Below are 10,064 nucleotides of genomic sequence, written 5' to 3'. Positions count from 1 at the left end.
TAGAAAAACACTTTTCTTTAAAACAGATTGATCAAGCTTTGTGCAAGGGACTAGGAAATATCTTACAAAGATTCTAAACACCCTAGACTAAACCCAAAACAAAGAGCAACACAACTTCAAGCTTCATCATGGATTTTGAGACATCAAATCTCCCATGTTCAACCTCATGTTCAACATCTTCAACATTGCAATGGATGTTAAGAACAAAAAAAAGGACAATCAAAAGGCGAGAATGGATGTTACTGAATTGTGTGTCCGTGGAGACTTCAAGTTGGTTCAATTACAAAATGGAAAGTTAGCAAAGCCATAAGCCAACTACACATTCTCAAAGAAAGATGTTAAGTCAATTTACAAATGGATCACCTAGTTGAAAATGATAGACGGTTTTGCCTCTAACATTGCAAGGTGTGCAAACGAAAACAAAATAAGAATGCATGGCATGAAAAGTCATGACTATCATGTTCTCATGGAGTGTTTACTCCCAATATGTTTTCGGTCATTCTCAGAATTTATGTGGAATGGCTTTGTTGACTTAAGTCGATTGTTTAAAGATTTATGTTCTAATACATTGAGGATGAATGATCTTGTCAAAATGAAAGAAAACATACCAAAATGAAAGTTACAACGAATATTTCCACCAACTTTTTTTGATTTAATGGAACACCTTGTCATTCACCTTCGTATGGAAGAAATATTTGGTGGTCCTACTCCATAGCGTTGGATGCATACTTTGAGAGGTAAGCATTATTTTAATGTTTAAGAAGCTGTGCAACTTATAATAATTATTGCTTTGTTTTAGGATAATGGGAGATGCAAAGAAATCAGTGGGTAATTTGACACAAGTAGAAGGATCAATATGTGCATTCTACATACATCGAGAGAAAACATATTTTGCTCTCATTATTTCAAACGTGTCATCTTGTTGTCAAATAGAAGTTTAAGAAATGATCCTCGAACATTTACAAAGGACGAAGACCCACACATATTGTCAGTTTTGAATAAATGTGGACTCCCAAGTGGTTCTAGAAAATGCTATTGGTTTAGTGATAAAGAACACTGATCTGCTCATGTTCATGTTCTCATCAATTGTGATGAGGTCAAACCATTTCTTAAGAAAGTTGGAGAAGTATCTAGAAGACCTGACCATTAATCATAAGGTAACGTCGGTCGAACATGTTGATCAAGAGTGATCATGTGCTTTGATGAATCCAAATCCAAGGTGTTTGATAAAAGGTTGGTGTTGTTGTTGTGTTTGGGTGGGATCTGGGTAGAATAAAGTGTGATCCACTCCCTTGTTGAATCTAAAACTAATGCGAATTAAAACCTTTTTGAAATCAAGTGTTTTTCCAACTAAGTGAAAAACAACCTATTGTTTTGTCGAATCAACCGTTTATTTTACTCTTAGCAGTTTTTGAAAAAGGTTGAAAGGTGTTTGGTTTGGTTGACTTAACTGTCAAACCAAAACAATCAGTTTTCTATGGCGGAAAATTTGTAACACAAAGAAATCTTCATGATCTTTGTGTAACAAATTTTCAGAACTTTGGCAACAAATTTCAAAGCATGGACACACGTTTTCAGACCCTTGATGAACAGATTGAAGTTGTTCAAAACCATCTTTTTGAGTTGCAATATGGGAAAGAAGATTTAAGCCAAGTTTTGTTTTTACTTTCTATGCTTGTATTGCTTTATTTTGAACTATTATGTTTTTATCTCTCCCTAAAGTCTATTTGTGAAGACATATATGGGGAGAATATGATTTATGTGTTGTCTTAAAACTACTATAACTCTGATTTAATTCTCTGTTGCATTCTGGTTTGTTCTGATTTAAATTTCAGTTGCAATCTGGTTTGTATGGTGTTGCAGTTTGGTGTGTTTTAGCTTAGTTTTTGGCTGGTTTTTCTACTATTATGGTTATGTAGAAAACTGGTTTATGTTCCATCATAACCTGCTATGAGAGATGCTCTGGATTGCATAACTTTTTGTTTTGCGGGTGGTGTTTCAGATTCAATCAAGATCAACATAAGCAACCAGGGATTTGTCTTCATCAAATAGGGGGAGATCGTTGATCAAGAGTGATCATGTGCTTTGAAGAATCCAAATCCAAGGTGTTTGATGAAAGGTTGGTGTTGCTGCTGTGTTTGGGTGGGATCTAGGTAAAATAAAGTGTGATCCACTCCCTTGTTGAATATAAAACTAATGTAAATTAAAACCTTTTTTAAATCAAGTGTTGTTCCAACTAAGTGAAAAACAACCTGTTGTTTTGTCGAATCAACCGGTTGTTTTATTTTTAGGAGTTTTTGAAAAAGGTTGAAAGGTGTTTGGTTTGGTTGACTTAATTGTCAAACCAAAACAATCGGTTATTTGTGTGATTCTCTCTTACGCTGAACTCATTTAAATTATTTTTTAAGCTTAACTGATATAAATAACCAATTGTTAACTTATATAAACAACTGATTGTTTTTCTGTGTATTGCTGTATAACTGCTTGAATTCTTGTCTAACTTGATTCTTGTTCTGGATTTATACCAAAAATTTCATTAAACCTGAAAAAGTTTTCAAAAACCCCTCTTAAACAATCACCCCCCTCTTGTTTAACGCCATATATTCTAACAATTGGCATGAAGAGCTTGGTACTTGAAAAATATTCAAGTTTGATCCTAAAAATCTTTTTTCTATGGCTCAAAAACTACCTTTTGGGGAGGGTGCCTCAATTAACAGGTCACCTTTGTTTTGTGGTTTGAATTATCAGTTTTGGAAGGTTAGAATGAAAATCTTTGTTGAATCTTGTGATAAAGGAATTTGGGATGCAAATGAAAATGGCCATTTTATTCCTAAATTTGAAAAGGATGGATCTTTTATTAAGAAACCTTGGCCCCAATAGACTGATGAAGAAAATACAAAGGCCAAATTTGATTGGATTGCTCAAAACATTATAACCTCTGTTGTGAACTCTAATGAATTTTTTTAGGATGTCACAATGTGAATCAGCTAAAGAAACGTGGGACACTCTAGAGGTCATTCATGAAGGGACAAATGAGAACGAAGAGAAAATGCTTAGCCTACTATTTAAGAAACTCAAAAAATTCTTAAAGAAAAGAATCAACAAAAGTGACTCATCCAAAAGGTATGATAACAAAAACTCTACTAAGGTTAACACTAACAAATATGCATACTTTGGATGTGGTGAACAGGGACATACTAAAGCTGAATGTCTAAACAAAGAAAAGAAGAACTTCAAGAAACATGAGAAGAAAGGAAAATCAAGAAAAGCTTGCAATGATGACTCATCAAGCTCCTCTTCAAGTAAAGATGAAAACGCCAATATATGTTTGATGGCTAAAAATGAAGATGATTCAAGCATTGAAAGCAATGTAAGTTCTTGTACCTCTTTAAATGCTGAAAACTATAGTCAATTGCTTCAAGCTTTTAAAGAAACTCATGAAGAAGCTAACTGATTGGCTCTCTTAAACAACCGATTGAAAGGGTTGAATAACTGGCTTGAAAATAGAGTCAAGACACTTGAAGAAGAATTGAAAAATTCAAAAACTGATTTTGAAAATCTTGAAATGCATTGCAAAAAATCTTCTTGCTTGTGTGACTCAAAAGCTTGTGAAAATTGTAAAACTCTTGAGAGTAAAGTCCACTATCTTGTAAGAACTGTGGATAAACTTTCAAAGGGTAAATCCAACTTTGAAACTGTCTTGGCATCCCAAAAATGTGTTTTTGGAAAATCTGGTTTGGGGTTTAATCCTCAAAACAAGAAAAATGGAATTTCAAAGCATTTTTCAAAAGTGTCAGAAAAACAACCGATTGAAAGATCGAAACAATCGGTTGTTACATGTTTTTACTGCATGAAGAAAGGCCACTCAGTTAGATTCTATAAAATTAGGAAATATTTTGTTCTTAAAGGTATTGAGATGGATTCCCAAAGGTTCTGAAGTTTCCAGTGATAAAGGTGAATCAAAAGGACACACATTTGTAAGGGGAACAAATCTTGTTGCTTGAATTTGTTGTGTTGCAGGGATACTAAAAGAAGCATGGGCTCTTGAGTTATCAGATCAAGCTTGTGGAAGAAAAGGATTGTGTCTGGAATTGAATTAAGGTTTTGTACCAGCTTAAGTCCTCTTGAAATCCAAAAGAAGCCTTCTTGATCATTAATGACTCATTGAAGGGACTCCATGACAAAATGATTTCTTTTTTAAAGGGATTATGAGTCAATAAAGCAGTCATGAGGTTTGATTTGGTTCAGGAGAAAGTTACTTCTTGTCATAAAAGCAATATATTTCATATCTTGGAAATTCAAGTGCCTTTATGACTGGTGAAATCCACATGTGCTGACCATGTGATTTTCTGGTAAGGGCTGACGTGGTTCTGTGAAAGCTTGGACCAGATTATTTTTCTTGAAGATTGAAACCCACTACAACCAAGGGATTAAAGAAGATTTCAGTTTTGGTATAAAACCCTCTGCAACTGTTTTTCTTCACAAAAACAACCCATTGGCATATCTTTTGTTGCATCTCATATTTTCCTCTGTTTTCTGATTTTTCTCATTCTGGTTTAATGGATTCCACTCCTCCATCATAAAAAAGGATTAAAACCAGAGCTGTAAGATCAGGAGGGCATCTTGAAGGTTGGATTTCAGGAGACAATGAAATGATTGAGAAATATCGCTTTGAAACAAGTAGAAAAGTGATAAACAATCCAAAAGTTGTCTCTTTTATCTGGTTGAAGAGTCAAAAGCTGGATGATGTGAGAAGACTACTCAAAGAACAACTGTTAAAGAGGTTCTTAGAGATGAAAGGGAACATCTATCCGGATCTTATTCAGGTTTTCTACACCAATTTAAAGTTTGAAGGTAACAATCTTGTTTCTCATGTCAAGGGTATGGATATGGAGATTACTCATGAAGTATGGGTTGTTGTGACTAGGTTAAAGTATGTTGGTTTGAGAATCAACAAAGGGAATATTGGTGTGGTGGAAGATTTCAACAAGATTCAATATTATAAAAGTTGTTTGAAGAATCCTCATGCACAAGTAAGAACTTGTTCTGTTGGAGGGTTGAAGTTGAATGAAAGGTTGTTGGCTCTCATTGTCACTTGGATTCTAACACCAAGAGGAAACAATCATTTTGTTCTCACTGAGGAAGATCTTGTCTACATATACTGCATAATGAGCAAAGTCAAGCTCAATTAGATCCATATCATCAAGGAACACATGCAAAAATCTGAGGTTAAGTGACTATCATTAACCTTATGCTATCTTGATTTCTAAATTCCTAAACTATTTTGAAGTGAATCTTGAGGATAAAACATCTGATTTGGTGAAATCAACACATGAAATGAACAATGGTTCACTAAGCAAGATGGGTTTTACCAAAATTAATGGAAGATGTGCAAGTAAGGATGGTGAACACGGTGGTTCCTCAAGTGGTGCTCGTGTTGAACATGATGAAAAGGATCAAGAAGCTGTTGAAGGTGTTGATGTTAATGTTCAAGATGAAGAACAACCTGTTGCTGACTTAGGTGCTGAAACAAGTGTTGGACATCAAGGAAATAGGATTCCCTCAATGTCTTCCTTTGAGAGATTAATGGTCAATAGGCTGGACAGGTTTGCTAAAAATCAAAGAAATCTTCATGATCTTTGTGTTACAAATTTTCAGAACTTTGACAACAGATTTCAAAGCATGGACACACGTTTTCAGACCCTTGATGAGCAGATTGAAGCTGTTCAAAACCAGCTTTTTGAGTTGCAGTATGGGAAAGAAGATTGAAGCCAAGTTTTGTTATACTTTCTATGCTTGTATTGCTTTATTTTGGACTATTATGTTTTTATCTCTTCCTAAAGTCTATTTGTGAAGACATATATGGGGAAAATATGGTTTATGTGTTGTCTTAAAACTGCTATAACTTTTATTTGATTCTCTATTGCATTCTCGTTTGTTCTTATTTAAATTTCAGTTGCAATTTGGTTTGTATGGTGTTGTAGTTTGGTGTGTTTTAGCTTAGCTTTTGGCTGGTTTTTCTACTATTATGGTTATGTAGAAAACTGGATATGTGCTATCATAACCTGCTATGAGAGATGCTCTGGATTGCATAGCTTTTTGTTTTGTGGGTGTTGTTTCAGATTCAATCAAGATCAACACAAGCAACCAGGGATTTGTTGATCAAATAGGGGGAGATTGTTGATCAAAAGTGATCATGTGCTTTGAAGAATCCAAATCCAAGGTGTTTGATGAAAGGTTGGTGTTGCTGCTGTATTTGGGTGGGATCTAGGTAGAATAAAGTGTGATCCACTCCCTTGTTGAATCTAAAACTAACGTGAATTAAAACCTTTTTGAAATCAAGTGTTATTCCAACTAAGTGAAAAACAACTTGTTGTTTTGTCGAATCAACCGGTTGTTTTACTCTTAGGAGATTTTGAAAAACGTTGAAAGGTGTTTGGTTTGGTTGACTTAATTGTCAAACCAAAACAATCGGTTGTTTCGTGGTTTCAACGGATTGTTTCTTTGAAAATCCTAACAGAATTTTGTTTTGAATGGTGAATCTGTTTTAAATGTTTTCTAACTGAATACGCTCATTCATTAAATGCTTTGACCAATCTTTGGAAAAGATAAATGGTTTGTTTATGTTTTCAAACAGTAAGAAACATCTTTGAAAAATTTAGTTTTGATAGATTTGATTCTAAGATTTCAAGATTCACAGCAAGCTTTGGATTTTTAAGTGAGAATGGAATAGGATTGCAATTGTATTCAATTCAGATTGTATTGTGATCAAGTGTAATCCTTTCTAAACCTATTGTATTTTTGGTGTTGTGTTGCCAAGGAGTATTGTTTGTTCTTGAGCTGTTCAAGATCAATACTCTTGGTGTGGTTTGCCAAAGGTAGTGTGTTTCTTGAAGGGTTCAAGGTCACTACTTTGGTGGTTTGTGTTTTGTAATCTGGTTTGATTGCTTAGTGGTTTACCCAGTGGTTTTCTGGGGACTGGATGTAGCTCTTGGCTTAAGAGTGAACCAGTATAAATTGTTTGTGTGATTATCTCTTACCCTGAACTCATTTAAATTATGTTTTAAGCTTAACTAATATAAACAACCGATTGTTTCGAAGAAACAACCGATTGTTTTTCTGTGTATTGTTGTATAACTGCTTGAGTTCTTGGCTAACTTGATTCATGTTCTATATTTATACAAAGAATTTCATTAAACCAGAAAAAGTTTTCAAAAACCCTTCTTAAACAATTCACCCCCCCCCCTCTTGTTTAAGGCCATATATTCTAACAGAACACCCATTAATGAACGTGCAAACGCAGGCAACCAACAAAGTCATCTTGGTTGAGTTAAAAAAGTGATTGGGGATCGCCAAAGACCGTTAGGCCGATGAATTAATGGAAATATTATAGGCATACAAGTGCATGCCGTATTCCACAACCGGACAAACCCCTTACAACCTAACATACGGAACAGACGCAATGTTACCGGTAGCTGTCGGGGAACCCACAATCCGAAAGTAGATGATTGATTTATTCCTCAACGAAGAATGCATGCGGATCGAATTAGACTTGCTTCAGGAACTACACGACAAGGCGAAGGTAAGAGAGGAGGCATGTAAGAAGAGAGCCGCTAGGAGATACAACTCTAAGACTAAACTGAGGTCATTCCTCCCGGGAGACCTGGTACTAAGAGCAAAGGGGGAGGCCCGCAAAGACAATACTCAAGGAAAGCTCACTGCCAATTGGAAAGGGTCGTTCTGAATCACCGAAGACCTAGATAATGGAGCATACTGCCTGGAAAATTTAAACAGGCATCCTATACCGAGAACGTGGAACTCAATCCACTTGAAATTCTATTTTAGTTAGAAATGAAAAATGTACTCTTTCCTACCACCGACCCCATCCCAAAAAGGAAGGGTAGATCGGAGAGGTTTTAATGAGGCATACTACTTTTAAAAAAGGACACTTGCTTGTAGAAAATATCGAGTAAGGACAAATCCGCAAATGGATCCCTAAAGAGAAAGCTGAATGCAATGATATCAACATGGTACTTTGATGTCTTCAAATCCAAGAGGAATGCTTGAAGACCTTGTTGTTGGTTGCGTGTGTGTTTCTAGAAGTATTTGAATTTGTTAATCCACTCTTTGTGATGATCCAATGTTAATTGAATCTTAATCCTTTTGAAAAAGATGTGAAAATTCAACATGTTTTAACGTCGATTCAACCAGTTGTTTTACACTTAGTGGTTTTTGAAAAGGATTTTAAAAGCTTGACTTTGTTTGACTTTGTTGTTGATCCAATCGGTCATCGGTAGTCGATGACGTCAGCAGTAGAGGACCACGTGGACCACTCGCAGAGCGACACGTGGACCAGGTGGCAGAGAGATCAGGGAGACGACCGCCAAGAGCGGTGATCGGGGGGTCCGTAACCAAGTGACCACCGACAGATCAGGCGGCAGAGAAGTCAGGGGACAGATCACCTAGAACGGTGATCGGTGGTCAGTAACCAAGTAGCCACCAACAGACCAGTTCCCGTGCGAGCGCCTGGACGCAGAACGCGAGAAGCAATAGAGCACTGATCAGTCATCGGGGTCTCGTGTTACACGCAGTTAAACTGGGACTAAGGTTCCCAGCGAGAGCGTTACGCACGAACCTCGCATGAGCACATCTCAGGGAATCATGCACGAGAGTGGCCTGAGGGAACTAGTAAACCAGTCAGTGATTGGTGATTCCCTCAACCCATTACGTGCGTGACACCGTGAAGGGTAAGCTGTATACGCAGAGAGCAACGTTTGGTGAGTATGCCTAGACCAGCCACACCTGGCGTTCTCATAAGAGTATGCGGTTTACCCAGATGGGAGAAATATCCTAAGTTACTCGCAAGGGCGTAACTTAGGCACACAAAGAGAAGCGCTAGAACCCTTCCAGTAAATGACACGTGTGTGGTTAGATGTGAGTTGCAGGCCTCCACGTGTCATCATCTGAGAGGGGTGCGGTCCAGACAAAAGTGCACTCCGTACCACTAAGGGTACAGACAGGCGCAGCCAAGCGCAGAGACGCGCAGATATGCACAGACTCTCACGCTCTCACTACTGATTCTAGAGGTACGTTGTCTCAGAAAGGCATAACAGGGTTCTGACACATGCCAGAAAAGCATAACAGAATTCTGTTATGCCCAGAAGCAGCAGAGAGAGAGATAAAAAGAGAATCAGGGAGAGATTGAGGGGCACGAAAAAATAGAGAGCAAGAGTTTTTCACACACACTACTAGTTTTCTCATCTTTGGTGGTTCTGTGGACTAACTTGATCGTCGGAGTGCAAACGGCCGCTAGAGGCGCCGTCTGTGTGTTTTGCAGGTCACGTTTGGAGATCCAAGAGAAGGTTCTGAGGGTGATTCTGCAGAAAACGCAGTCGCGTAGACGGGACAGAGAGTGCTACAAAGTGATTCCTCCACGTTCGAGTTGCCGGCAGGATCAGTTGTCAAACCAATTCAACTGGTTGTTTTGAAAATTCAACTGGTTGTTTTTCTGAAAACCTTAACAAAATTTTGTTAAGCTATACCAATCTGCTTTAAATTATTCAAACTGTTTTTGGTTCTTGAATTAAATGATTTGCATCTGATTGGAGTATAAAAAGGTTGTTTTACACTCCTGCTCATTAACTAAGAGAGAGAAATCAATCAAAAACAGTTTTCAAGAATTCAAAGTGCTTTTAGATCATATCAAAGTGTGGAATAGGATTGTCTTGTAATTCTGATTTGTAATCTTTGATTTTACCCAGGTGTATTCTATTCCTTTCTTCCTTAATCATTGTACTTCTGTGTGACTTGGTGTTGTGCAGTTTCAGAAGGTTGTTCTGGAAACTGTGTGTTTTGCTAAAGAGTGGTGTGTGTTCTTGAGGGGTTTAAGATCATCACTCTTGGTGTGTTGTTTGTAATCAAGGTTTGATTACTTAGTGAATTCTCAGTGGTTAGCTGAGGGCTGGATGTAGCTCTTGGTTAAGAGTGAACCAATATAAACATTTTGTGTGAATCTCTGTATCCTTACACTCTTTAAACTGCTTTAGCTTTGATTTTATAAATTG

This window comes from Phaseolus vulgaris, chromosome 11, assembly GCF_000499845.2.
Source record: "Phaseolus vulgaris cultivar G19833 chromosome 11, P. vulgaris v2.0, whole genome shotgun sequence".
Classification (NCBI taxonomy): domain Eukaryota; kingdom Viridiplantae; phylum Streptophyta; class Magnoliopsida; order Fabales; family Fabaceae; genus Phaseolus; species Phaseolus vulgaris.
This window is presented reverse-complemented; position numbering follows the sequence as displayed.